General features: G+C 39.9%; 1 protein-coding gene and 1 pseudogene across 1 annotated transcript in view; one reads left to right on the top strand and one right to left on the bottom strand.

Moving 5' to 3' along the window:
- LOC127229038 (guanine nucleotide-binding protein G(q) subunit alpha) overlaps positions 1 to 14581 on the bottom strand; it is a 137779-nt gene that overhangs the window by 19010 nt on the left and 104188 nt on the right. The gene's annotated exons all lie outside the window — the stretch shown is intronic.
- Positions 1762 to 1878, top strand: LOC127229059 (uncharacterized; annotated as a pseudogene).

Raw genomic sequence — 14581 nt, 5'->3', positions numbered from 1 at the left:
TTTACTCAGGAAATTTCAGAAGGATATGACAAACCAAAATAAAAGCATTAAATCAAAAAGGAAGACAATATAGGATCTAAGAGTTAGGAACTCGAGACAGGAATGGGGCTGAATGAAGTTTAAGTATTACAATGAAGTGAGGGCTCAGGATGATAGCTTGTAGAGTGGAACCTTAGGTTTGAAATTACTTGGTTTCAAAGTGGAGATGCCTCAAGCTCAGATGGAGCAGGACCATGGAGTGTGATGAGAGATGCTTAGGAAAGCCTGGCTGTTAGCCAGCCAAGTCTTTTCTATCTCTTCCAGTTTCCTGGTTAAGAGTCCCATTCCACTTCCCCATAAGATGAAAGAAAATCTGGTGACAGACATACTAATAAATAAGAGTCAACAGCTTCAGCTATTTTTTTTTTAACAGAATACATCAGTATTTACCTGTTCACTTAAGCCTGTGCTTCATTGCAATTGAAGTAGCATCTTTTTCTAAAGCTGTCATTGTAAGAGACTGATGATCTAAATCCCAGGCAATAAAACAGTCAATGGCATAGGCTTTCCTAAAATGACCTTGGATATGTCAATAGATTCACCACTGTTCTGGGTAATGGAGACAGCAATTGTAATGTTCACTTCTCCAGTTAGCTTTTAAGGGAGAGACCTTTGGAGAACCTTATTCCTAAAGTATGCATTGCAGTAAATGTGAGGTATTAACTGCTTCCCAGCAAGCAGCCATAGAGGGTGACAGGAGTGGGCCAGTGAGGATGGGACATTTTACTCTGGGGATTCCTGGCTACAAACCCCCTTTCTGAGTAACGGAGCACTTTTGAAGTAAGCAGGCTTTAAACATGCAGGAGATCCTTATCATTCTCTCTTTCCATTGTTTAGGGTCTTCCAGGAATGTATAAAGATCTGTGGATGCTTTAAACTATAGAAAATGTTATAGTAGTTTTCATCTAACTTGTATATCATGTATTTTAAATAACCTCCACGGCAGCTGTATCAGTTAATACAATATAAATGCTATGTGAATAGTCACTGAGGAATAGTAGCAAGAACTGGCCTGCATGTGAAGACCCCTTTTTATTATTAAATATTTCCCAACTGTGCTGGGTGAATGTGGATAAGGAATCTTGCTTATGGAAGGCTGAATGTATTTACATAAGTTGTGAAAAATGCTAATATTTTTCTCTTGTCACTAGCACAAGGCTTCTAGTCAATAGCTGTCTAACCATACTGCATACAAAGTAAACATATGTACATTGACATTTCTTTAAAACAGTGTTTTCTAAACTACTGATTATAGTACAAAAAAAAAGTTTTTATAGCAGTCCAGACCGACAGAAACATACCTGCACACAGATGAAAGTAGTTTCATAAGAACAATACTTATCTGTGCAATGTTACACACTCTATTCTACTCAATTTCACTTTGTTCCCCACAGATACTAAACACAGCCTCCTACACTGAAGGACTTCCTTAGCAAGCCCCACTGAAATGATTCTACATTAGACATTGTGGGGTGTGAGTTTAATCCCTGCACTTAGAAGGCTGAGACAGCACAAAACCAAATAGTTATTACAGGGCTCTCGGTTCAATTCCAAGCAGAACAAGAAAAATAAAAATAATCTGGCAATAATCCATTTTAAAATCCATTGGAAAAAAAAAACAACCTTAATTATACTGACTCTTGTACTTGTTTTAAGATTATCTGAAATATGAACTGGGTCCCTAACCCTTTAACGTGTAAAAATATAAAAACCAACAAACCAGTCTACAGCCATACCACCCTGAACATGCCTGATCTTGTCTGATCTTGGAAGCTAAGCAGGGTTGGGCCTGGTTAATACTTGGATGGGAGACTGCCTGGGAACCGGGTGCTGTAGGCTTAGAAAAAGAAAAAACAACAACAAACCAAATTAACCTGCCAATGCAGTTTTACTTAACTGGTAAATGGAAGAGTTCTAACAAGAAAAAAATTAAGTGTGCAAGGGTTTTGTGATTATAATACAACTCCCGTTGTCAGTAGTCATTTCCATGCTACCATCTTTAGATAAAGACACTGTAGTCAGTCAAGGTCATTTCCAAGCCGGCATACAAAAACTAACCCTATCACCCTTATTCAACCTGTAATTTCTTTATTGTCCTTATCTCTACATTTCTGGATGCCTTCCCACTCATCAAACTGGAAAAACAACCCATCCCTCCTCCGAAATCATGACTGTGATTGCCCATGAACCTCTGCACAGTTTCTCAGAGTGTTAAGTTAGTTCTCTCACTTAAGTCTCCCAACACCCAAACATCAGCCTTGTGGGGGAGCAAAATGCTTGGTTGCTATTGTTGAGTGAGTGCACTCCCCAGAGTGAAAAGGACATATCTCTAAATAACTAACATGGAGATGGAGCGGCTCTCACATGCACAGAGACTGAGCACTGGCCTGAGTGGAGCCCTCTTAGAGCTTTGGCTTTGCACATTCTCATTTAGCGCATTCTTTAATGGTTTTAAGAGCAACTCACAAGTACAGGTGATGGAGTCCTGCTTAGTGATCAAAGGTGACTGAAGGAGCCAGCCAGCAGCATCTCAAGTATTAGTCAGCACAGGCTCAGTGATAGTCTACTCCTCCAAACTTCTGCTAACACTTAATTCTGGAAGACTTCCCTGGCTCTTTGTGGTTCAGCCCATGATATATGCTAGTGTCATATTTTCTCTGCCAATAATGTCAAAAGACCCTGTTTCAGGGTCTCTAGCCCCTAAGGAGATCATTCCTACATATGCAGGTAGGAAGGACACTCAGTGAATATTTGCTAAATAAATACAACTGACAGACTGAAAGGGTTTCCTATCCATCTGAACAGGGATTCTTGCTCCCACTCCAGCACCTAGGAGTAGAGCTGGCTGAAGGCTCAAGTGTGCCTATCTGATCTAAGTTGTTTACAGCAAACCCATGTGTAGCCAACAGAGGCAAAGCAGATCTGCTCACAAACTCAAAAGCATTTTTATGTGTGTGTGTGTGTGTGTGTGTGTGAAGTCAAGACTCAATTTCTCACCCTTCCTCCAAGGCTTTTTTGTTTCCTTGTTGTGTGTTAGAACTATTGTCTTTTGTTAGACCTTGTAGTTCTGAAGTACTTGTGCAAACTCAACTGAATTTTGAATTTTGTCTTTAAATTAAAAGTAATTTTAATCTTAGTGAATTTTTCTATTTGCATTCGTCTAAGGGAAGATTTAGTTGCTTTTTACTGAGGATTTTTATAAATAAAAGAGTGGTTGCAACTACCAGATCTTGAAGTCACATTGCTCAGGCACATGGTTGTTTTTCTGTGTAGCCAGGTTGCTGCCCTCTCCACACACACACACACACACACACACACACACACACACACACACACACACACACACACGTAAGTTGTATAGTGTCATGATAGAAGGCACTACAGACATTCCTGAAATATCAGTGTACCTGAGTGATTAGAAAGTTCAGTCGAATACTTAACAATTGTAAACTGCTTTGTAGACCTACCGGATGGAGCTACAATTTCCTAATTTGAAGCAAAACAACAACAATAACAAAAACCCAGAAAACAAAACAAAAACAACCAAAAAACAAAACAACAACTAAAAACTCCTGTCATGATCTTAGCTATTGAGATTTTTATGTCAGAGTGAAGGGTAACTTTTCTCTTGAAAGCAAAATCTCGAGCTTATCCTGAATCTTCAATGGATGGAGAACAGTGGAGTGGCCAAGTAGACATTTGGGAGAGCATGCCAGCAGCTTGCTGTTGGCAATCCCCATTCATTGTTGGGGGTCAGCCTGTGTGCTGGCTGTTTCCAAACATTGACATTACTGTTATGGTAATGCTTGCTCTCTGAGTGCCTCTTTGAGGGAACCAGGAGATTCTCAGGGATGGGGATGGTGTCATATCCACTGAAGCTCCACAACTGATAGACAAAACTGGAGTCAACTGTTCCTAGGATGTTTGTGCCATAGCTCTTGACAAAACAGAAAGGTGCTTCACACAAATCAGCTCATCTAACATTCAAAATACTCAACTTTTAGCCAGGGTTTTTCTTTGAATGATCCCCATAAAAAGAGGAGAAAGGCACTGCTGCTCCTGAGCTCCTTCATAATTGTGCTGCCAGCCATGTATGTATTAACAGGGTTTTGATGGCAGATACAATGTGACCAATTGAATGATGGGCAACAGAGCTCTTTACAAGAAAGATGTGGAAAACACATGGTATGGCTGTAGATTTATGAGAAGCTAAAACTGCAGACAGCAACCTGAGCACAATTCCCATTACCCTTTATGGAAGGCTATTCACTGTCTAAGTATATTAATCCCTCAGTATATAACACAGCAGTCATTTTTGACCTGCGTGTTTTAAGAAGTTCCTTGTCTGTCTGAATCCTCACACAGCACAAATCCTATAGATACCTCTCCCTCCAGAAACTGTGTGATCCTAATTTGAATATGTAAAATCCGAAATGATCCAAAAGATTCAAAATCTTAAACACTAAGAATTGATGTAATTGGAAAATTTCACATACGACCTCATGTGAAACACTGCAATTAAAACTCACCAGAAAGTCTACATAAAATTGCCTTTATGTTAAGTATATACACAATAAACAAAATTCATGATTAGATTTGGGTCTTATTGGGAGGCATCTTATGTATACGTAAAAACTCTAAAATCCTTAAAAGCAAGTAATAGCAAATCCCAAGGGCCAGGAAGTAGCCCAGAGGCAGAGCATTTGCCTGGCAAGCACAAGGTCTGGATTGGATTCCTGCACTGCAACAACAAGACAAAAAATTATAACTACTACCAGCAGCATACAAAACAGAAACTGAAGAGTTTACCCAGCAGTTAAAAGCACTGTTGCTCTTGCAGAAGAGCTCCAGGTTTAATTCCCAGCACCCACATGGTGGCTTACAATCAGTCCAGTTCCAGGGGATCCAACACCCTTTTCTGAACTTTGAGGGCACTGCACACACAGTGTACAAACACATATGCAGGCAAAACTACACACACACACACACACACACACACACAAAGAAAAAAATCTAAGAAAAATTAAAAATTAATCCCAAACATCAAACTCTAAACATCATGCAATGTAAGACCCCAATAGCCCCAGCACTTTGGATAAGGAATACTCAACTGCACATATGTAACAATAATAATGTGTAATTTATAAACCGGACATAGTAAGACATTAAAAAGAACAATAGTATAATGGAATAATCATGGCAACCATCTAACTAAAACATCAGTTGCTTACTTATGAAAAATTTTATTATTTTTGCACCACAGACAATAGCAAATAACTCAAACCAGAGATAGAAAACCACAGCTAAAAGGGGCCACTATCATGGATCTAGGCAGACTTCATTTGGAAAATGAAGATGCTTCTGATCAGATAGTGGTTTTCTACCAATGGAGGGCAATCCATGTGCAGCCATGGCCTAGGCAATGAGGAGCAGGGCTCAGGGAAGTGATGCTGAGCCCCAATGCTTCCTTCAAAGAGAAGAAGCTAGTTCCCAGCTCTTGAAGGAACTCTGTTTTGGGATTCATGGCTATTGCAGCTGAACTTTCTTCCACAAGTAATACATTTTCTAAGGAAAATGTTGCTCAGCAAGGGAGGGGATGATGGTCTCATTTCCCTTCCACAGTTATGAACTCCTCTCTGATTCTATGATTCATTTTATTCTCCTTCCCAAGGGACCTATCCAACCCTAACTTCATAAACCTCCACTTACACCAGCAGGCTTTCACTGTGCCTTCTTACAGCTACCCCACAGCTTGCTAACTAACTGCTCTGGCTTCATCATTGACCAGGTTAAAGCCTGAGATGTAAAGGCTGAGCTCAAACCTGCAAACTCAGGAGTCAGCTTGAGTTGATTAGATTTTGGGAAAACAAAAGACTGGTCCTGAGAGATGGAACCTAAGAGTTATGACTCCTAACAACTATAACAATCACACTGGAAGCATGTTATCCCCTCTTTTTAATAGGTGTGGGTCTATCTTCCTAAGCACAAAAAAAAAAAAAAAAAAAAAAAAACAACAACAAGCTTTAGCTTTTATTTATTTGTTTTCTCCTTTACACAGCTTTAGAATTTCTATTTCTATGCCAAACATTTAGAATCTCAAGCCCAGCTCTGTCCCCTGGCCATTATTAACATGTGGCTGGCATGGCCATTACTCTTACCACAGACCACCATGTGGCGGAGCGAGTAGTCCACAAGAGCTGACTGGACCTGTGTATGTCCCTCCTTTGTCATTACATGTCACAGGAAAACATGCCCTTAGTCCCAGAATAATGTGTGCAAAGGTCAAACTAGAACACAGGCACTTCCTTGCTATCAGAAGAAAGGAAGGAAGGGAAGTGTGTGAGTGTCAGAGGCTGAACATGACCAGCAGAACTGACTGCAATGTGTGTGGAGAGTTTGGGAGCTCAGAAACGGGAGGAGGGCTCTGGCCTGCCTTTGTCTTTTTAACTGTCATGTACTGTGATAACTGCATATTTGTGAATCTATTGTTGCTTACTCCCCAGCTCTGTAAGACAGTGGCCTTACCACTTGTGGCTGTGCCAACTGACACACTTTCTAGGAAGGTAGCTCTAAATTTGGCAAGAGATTATTCTACTAGGGCAGACCAAATGTGAAGAGATGCCATTTACATGCATTGCAAAGCAAACAGAAGGGGAACAGGACTGAGTTAAAGGAAGGACTCTGGAAAGTCAGCAGCAGCTGACTTAAGGGAACGAGGTGAGAACTGTGTAAAAGTCAGTCCATGATGCCTACACAATTATTCCATAGATGTGCTATTTCTGTACTCTCTGCAATATGTCGCCATAAAACTGCATTTTTGTTAGCCAGTTTTTATTTTTGTTGTTGAAGGCTTACGGACTATTGGAAATGTTTAATGTTGATGTACCAGTGAAAGTTGGAAAATTTCTAAAAACGTGAGTTGGTATGTCAACTTCATCTCATGCCATGAGCAACAATGTGAATTTCCATCTATTTTATGATCAAAAAAGGGGAAAGGAGGATACTCTGAAACAAGAAAGGCTGAGTAAGTAAGTTTAGCTTTCAAGTAAGAGTTTATATTTAATGTGTCTCTCTTCATTCAAAACTAAATGTAATAAGCCATAGAAATTTAGTGATTTAACAAAGATTAATGTGAAAATTATTAGACATTTGTTTACTAGTCTATATCCGAGGATCTCTCAAAACAGCCGTACTGTAAGCACCCTGCTTATATGTGCAGCTTCCTTTCTCAATAGACAAAGCTATATCAACAGAGCCTCCAATGCACTCCAGACTCCCTCAGAGGCTCGTTACAGTCAGCAGTGGCAATGGGGGAATGAGAACAGGTACCAGAATGGGAATATAAGCCCCAAACCAGACTGCTATCAGCAGATCACAATGCACACTTAATATGTCAAGTATTCCACAAATGTGACAACTTTGTCCAAAATAAAAATAATGGCTTATCTATTTAAATCATTTTTTAAATTAAGAAATGGAACTTGGGAATTTATCTTCAGCTTTATGAAAACTTCTGATGTAGTTAGAGCACCACCTAGTGGATATTTGGGTAACCTAAATAATGGCCACATAGTAAAAAGTTTCCTTTATAGAAGTGACCATTTATTACAAAGAAGCAAAATCCAAAGGTCAAAGGACCTGCTCATTCTCTCTCACTTCACATGAACATATTTTTAGTGTGACTGAGGGCTGTTAAGTCTATTAACTGCTGACCTATAAAAAATAATGACTTAAAAATTGATATTATCTTTGAAATATGAGAAATATTTGTAAATTAAATATCTATTAAGGATTAATATGTAGAACTTAAGGAAAATTTCTACAGCACAACAACAACAACAACAAAACTATCTACCTAATTAAAAATGGACAAAGAACTTGCACAAGCAAAGCACATAAAAATGCTCAGTATAATTAATCAGGTAAATTCAAGAGAAAAATCACAATGTGATACAACTTCTCACTCATTAATGATGGCTATTAAAAAAATAAAAGAAAGTAGTACATGTTGGCATGGATGTAGAGGAAGATGAAGACTCATACTAACAACATAAAAATGATACAGTTGCTGTGGAGACATAGTAGTTTCTTAAGAAATAAAAACAAGATTTACTGTATGATCCAGCAGTTTTATTTCTGGATCTGAAAAGAATTGAAAGTAGGAACTTAAAAGTCAACTGAGCTCAAAGTAGGAGGCTAAAGAAGGAAACCACTAAAGCTCCCACTGACGAATGAATAAAACTGATGCATTCATACAATGGAATAAGATTCAATTTCAAACAGGAGTGAGATGGACATGGACACATGAATGTATACCATGAGTCATGAACAAACTGCATAAAGTAAAATAAACTAGTCAGAAATACAATACTGCATGATTCAATTTATCAGAGAAACCTAGGATGGTTATCTTCACAGATAAAGAGGAAATGTGAATTTACCAGCTATGCTTGTGGGGATTCAGTTTGGGAAAAAAGAAGTTCTAGACAGTGGTGGTAACAGCTGCACAGCAATGTGAATGTTCACAGTACTTCTGAACTACACGCTACATCTGAAAGTGGACAAGAGTAAGTTTCATTTGTGACAACTATAAGGATACTTATCAGTGTGAAGCATGATTTTTCTAAGGTATGCATTTGATAAATTTGTGTGTGTGTGCACGTGCTTGTGGTGAGGGATGTACACATACGTATAGAGGCCAGAGGCTGATGTTGGGTGTCATCTTCTAGCCAAAGCTGCTGCTGGAGAAAATATGTCTTTGTTCCCTCCCAGCTCTTTTATGTAACCTGTACCGCTTTACTCAATGTTTTCTAGCTCACATATATCATTATTTTATAAGAGACACAACTTAAAGAATAGATTTGTCTTGGTAACTACTGAGGTGCCCTCAAAAGGGAAAGTCTACTTATAAGAAGCCAGTAACACCTTTGCCCCTTGTGGTTTTTTTAACTAATATTGGACACAGTGTGTGTATGTGTGTGTCTGGAGGTCTGCTTTCCTTGGAGTCTGACCTAGATGAGAGAAATGTACTTTTTTCTTATGCAAATGCCCAGTGTGGTGTACTGTGGGTATGGAGGCTCCTAAGGAGCAGCAGCACAAATACATCTACACAAGGAACACCTGGAGATGTCATACACAGGGGACATGATACTCTTGAAAAGAATGACTGCTTCCAGCAAGTGCACTTTGCTCCAATTTGCAGTAAGTTACTCAAGGAGTGAGTCTGAGAGTCTACAAAAAGCTCAGTTCTTCAACCAGGAGTAGCACAGACATTTTGTTACAGTAAGTCCTACCCAATGCCTTTCTTTTCCGAATGTTCTCTGTTCTCCTGCATCTTATATAAAATTAAATGCTTAAAATTCATTTTTCAGATTTCTCCATGAGGCTCGTAGTGCAGTCTGGTAAAATGGGATAAGAATATTGACAACTCAAGAGAAGTATTTCTTTTTGTTTTAGGAACAATTTCTATGTCACAGTGGTCTGTTTTCATTTCTATTTTAGCCTAGCCTAGCACTTAATCAAGGTAGTTAAATCTTGAAGTTTTCCAGCCCACCTACTATCATCTGTCCCTCCTGCATGGGACCTGGAAAGAATTCCTGCATGTGGGGAATTCATTGAGTTTTAATACTTTGAAGATGGAGCTTGTATGCTTGGGCCCTGGATAAACAGCAAACTTTCAAAAGAGACTGCTTTTATCTTCCTGGCCCAGGAATTATCATCATCACACTGTAATAATCACTCATGTAACATCAATGATGTGCCACTGACTGTTTGTCCTGAGTATTTCATGTGTTTAGTTACAGAGTGAACCCTTACTATAATCCAAATACAGCTGAGTAAACAGGCTCAAACAGTAGATGGCAACTCATCTGGGGTCTTCCATTCATAAAGTAACTACTGCTTGCTGTTATGGTGTTAGCTTCACCCCAGCCACTGGCATCCATATATACCCAAAGCATCTAGGATATTATGGTGGAAGTTCCAGCCAAGCCCCCTCCCCTATCTCTCTCCAAACCCTCTGAAAAATCTGCCAAATGATGATACTCAAAGCCACTCCCACAGAGTATTTAAACTGTCCCCCAGAAAACAGACTCACAGTTTCCCAGTTTCTCTTTCCTGTCTCCTTTCTGGAGGACTGGAAGGCCATCCAACAGTGTTGTATCCATTAAACCTAGGCCTTTTCTAATTTGGATTCATTTGGTCTGATTTCTAATTTGGTTTCATTTGGTCTGATTTGGATTGCTGCTGCATTGGCAGAGAGGCTTATCAGGGTGCAGAAAACTTTCACTTACAACTGCCCCTTTAGAATTTGAGGCTTTTTTTTTTTTTTGAATTGTAAATGCCAAAAAAAAAAAAAAAAAAAAAGAACACTGAATAATTAAGGAAAATCCCGAAGACCCTACAAAGCTCAAATCTCATGGCAGGACCATGGCAAATGCTCAATAGATAGGAAGTTGGAGCCTTTTTATGCCATGTGCAATTCAATGCCAGCAAAGTGTTCCCTTTAGTCTGCTAATCAGCAATAGGCTGCAGAACCCGCACGGGGCCTGAGACCTGTAGCCACAGTACCAGAGGCTCTCCTCTCCTGTCACTAGCTGCTTTGTACCTGTAGTTTCTCTGTAGCACAGTCACGAGTTAGAGCTGATGGCCCTTAAACCAGCCGAATGTTAGGCAGAATACAGGTTGTCCCTTGACTTTGACTACTGTTTTCTGAAGACGCCCATCCACAGACTCATAGGCTAGAACTTGTTCTACGGGTTCCACTTCAGTGCCTTTTTAAACCCTTTGGCAGCCATAAGCCAAATGATCTTCTTGAGGCCTGCATCTTTAGTGAACAGCTCGTCTCAGACTAGCTCCGGTAAAAAACTTATGGTACAGGCATCATAAAAACTATTTGCAAAACACCCTTAATTAGTCTAATGAAGCTCCGAGTGGAGTTTCTGACTCGATGGTCACCCTACAGTGACTTTCCTGCTCATGGCAACTGCAATGAAAATACCAGCCATAGGTGCCTCCTCTCTGCCGGTGATGTGTGTCCAGGAGCCAAGCTCCAGGGAGGAACCAACCTTCTGCTCCCTGAGTTCTGCCAGACCAGCACTCAGACCGAATAGTTCAGCAACATACCTGACAAACGTGCTAGGAAGGGTGGGAGTGGAGAGAGGGAACTTGGACAGCTAACTCCATCAGCACTCGTGGAGTATGCTCCAGGTGGGAAGCCCAGAAAAGGAGTCTGACCCCTACTCAAATGACAGAGTCACTGAAAAAGAATATAGGGTATAATAACTCCAAGAACTATCCTCCAAGATAAGCAGACAGTGTCCTGTCTAGTGGGGACAGTGTGCCTGGGTAATAACATGCCAACAAGTGCCAGCTTTTGCTCATAAACATGCACACTATGGAAGGAAACTGAGCAGTCTCAGCAAATGTTAAGACATTCCATGGTAGCTTTAGAAACTGGCATATGGTCTGAATATTAAGAACTTAAAATTAACCAGAGGGCTTAAAGTTTCTATGTGTGTGTGAATTTATAAACAAGGATTAGCTTTAGAATTTAGCTCTAGCTCTTTAAGAAGGCATTCATTGGTTGAATGAAGAGACAGCATCTAATGACTGGGACTCTATTTATTGGCTGACAGTGGAAAGAATGATTTTTATCCAGTTACATGGTAGCTCATTCATTATGTGCCCCACACCTTGAGGGTTTGTGGAAGGACAGGCAAAGATGTCACTTCCCCAGTGCAAGATGCCCCAAATAATACAATCTCAAGCAAAGCTGAGACAGGGACCAGTCAAGTTCTGCAAAACCGGCATTTTGTCTTGGGTTCACAACAAGCCTTGGGCAGAAAAGCTCCTCCTTCCACACTGTTTCAATTGCTTCTCTCCCTCTGGAAGCAGTTCTACTTCAATATAAACTGGCTTCTGAAATTCACAACCATGCATCTTTTAGCCAGAGGCTTCAACAGTTAAGTTTTTCTCTTGGTCTGACAAGTCTAAAGCAAGGTCTTGAGCAACACCCCCCCCCCCCCCGGGGAAACAAACTAGCAGCATGGGGGCTTCTGGACACTTTCCTGAACACTAAATAAAAACTGAACAAAGGAAAGGGGTTACTCATGTTTGTGTCTCTGCAAAGTGACTCTCACTGGGTACTGGCAATTTAATCACAAAACAGACAAAATAGGCCATCTCAAATCCAGCTCTTTCTTCATACCTTCTAAACTGTGTTTGGGGTGGGCATGTGAAACCCTCATCCCAGCTCAATGGGCAGCGCTACAGTGAGAGATAAAGGAGACACAGATGGGCATTATGTTGAAAGCGCTTAGATTCTATGTTGCCTTTTTCCAGCAAGTTATTTAAGGGATGTGGAGGCAGTGAGGAGATGGCGGAAATGGGGTGTAAATTAAGCCACCAGTCAGAACTTCCATGGCTCAATGACAATTTCTAAATGTTCACATTGGGCATACCAGCCCAGTACCATCAGAGAAGAGAGTTGCAACTACAGCATGTATTAACATAGTTTATATTAATCAGGAGGAACATAGTTAAAGAAATTTTAGAGAAAGCAAAATAAAGGAGCATCACATAAAACCAAGCAGAATGAATGATGCACCTGCAACTGCACAAGGTTGCAAATTCCCTTTCTCCCATTACTTGAAATGAAACAGAGGACAGAGAACAGTCTGAGAAACAAGCAAACTACCTTCCCTCTGACACTGGTGCATTCCCCCCCCCCCCACACCCACACCCACTGTACAATGGAACTTGCATGGTGGTGTATGCCTATATTCTCAGCCCTGGGGAGCTAGGGGAGAGAATGGGAATTCAATCAAGGACATAACTTGCATGGTGGTGTATGCCTATATTCTCAGCCCTGGGGAGCTAGGGGAGAGAATGGGAATTCAATCAAGGACATCCTGGTGAATCCTACATGTGAATTTGAAGTTAGCCCAAGCTACGTGAGACTCTGTCTTGACCAACCGACCAATCATCCACTCACCTATCCCAAAGTAGAAACAGAAGTTTGATAAAACAGTAATTCTTCAGTGTAATACTCGTTGGTACTTAGGACTTGGTTGCATTTAAATCTTAGAGAAACTGTTCGTGATTCAACACATAAAATTCACAACCCCAAAAGGGGTTCCAATCTCTTAATGTGTTAAGGCCTACATTTTGAAAAGCACTTGCAGGCTGTGGTGGTTTGAATAAGAATGACTCCATAGGCTCGTATATTTGAATATTTAGTCACCAAGGGGTGGAAATGTTTGGAAGGATTATGATACACAGCCTTATTGGAGAAAGTGTGTCACTGGGGGTGGGCTTGGAGGTTTACATCATTTCATCTGTTTATTCACTTATTTATATGTTGTGGCTATTTTGCCTGCATCTGTTTATGCCCACATATATGTGGTGTCCTTGGAAAGGCGGCTAGATTCCCTGAGAGCAGGGGTACAGAGAACCATAGTTATGAGCCACCATGGGTGATGGTGCGCTTAACTGCTGAGCCATCTCTTCAACCTCCATTTTTATTTTTTGCTTTTTTTTCCCCCAAGACAGGATTTGTTTGTGTAACAGTCTTGGCTGTCCTGGAACTCACTCTGTAGACCAGGCTGGCCTTGAACTCACAGAGATCCACTGACTCTGCCTCCTGAGTGCTGGGATTAAAGACATGTGCCAGTTAATAAATTCAATTAAATGTTTAGTTGCTTATGTATATCTATAATACAGATCATGTATATCAATTCAATATAATAAGCATCTGCAAACAGGGTTGAGAATCTTTCTGCTTAGGAGATGACAGAAAAATTATGAAATACCTTAGGTGTCCTTGAGAAATAAATCACCATTTAAAACCACTTAAAACCTTAAAACCACTGGGGCTTTATCAGAGTCTAATCAGTCTGAGGCAAAGGGTAAAAAAGCAGCTTCAACCAGTTCTAGTTTTCCATGTGGACAAAGAGTGATATAGTTATGTTATTTAGTGGAGAGAATGTGCTTTGAGAATTGTGTGAACATAACTGTGTACCTATATGAACAGTCTACCACATACCTATGCTGTTACAGCACAGCTCTGAGACTATAAACCCAGCATGTAACAATAGACCATGGACAGCTGTAACACTATGGTAACTATTTGTATATCTAAACACAGAAAAATACTAGGTGGCAAGAATTTTTCAGCACCATTAGCAATAGTATTGAAATGTTGTAGATGAGTTTTCAGTGACAAAATACCATTATGTGATATGATAATAGTTTATATAAGTAACCATACCACCTTGTGTAGGAAACAACAAAAGTTATACATTTAAGAAGAATACCAGAGAGACAAGAACAAAGGAATAGAAGAAATATTTGAAATTTTAACGAGTGAGAAATTTCCTCAAATTAATGTCAGATACACAATGTCAGCACAAAATGCAAGTAGGATAGATGATCATGCTTGGTCTTAGTAACTTTACCTAAAACATTGTATTTAAATTTAGATAATCAAAGAGAGAGAAAAAAAAACCTTACCTGATTGGAACCAAAGATAAAAATTACACTT

Source organism: Phodopus roborovskii, unplaced genomic scaffold, assembly GCF_943737965.1.
Source record: "Phodopus roborovskii unplaced genomic scaffold, PHOROB, whole genome shotgun sequence".
In the NCBI taxonomy this organism is placed as follows: domain Eukaryota; kingdom Metazoa; phylum Chordata; class Mammalia; order Rodentia; family Cricetidae; genus Phodopus; species Phodopus roborovskii.
Note: the sequence above shows the minus strand (reverse complement) of the source record. Positions and strands in the feature narration are given on the sequence as shown.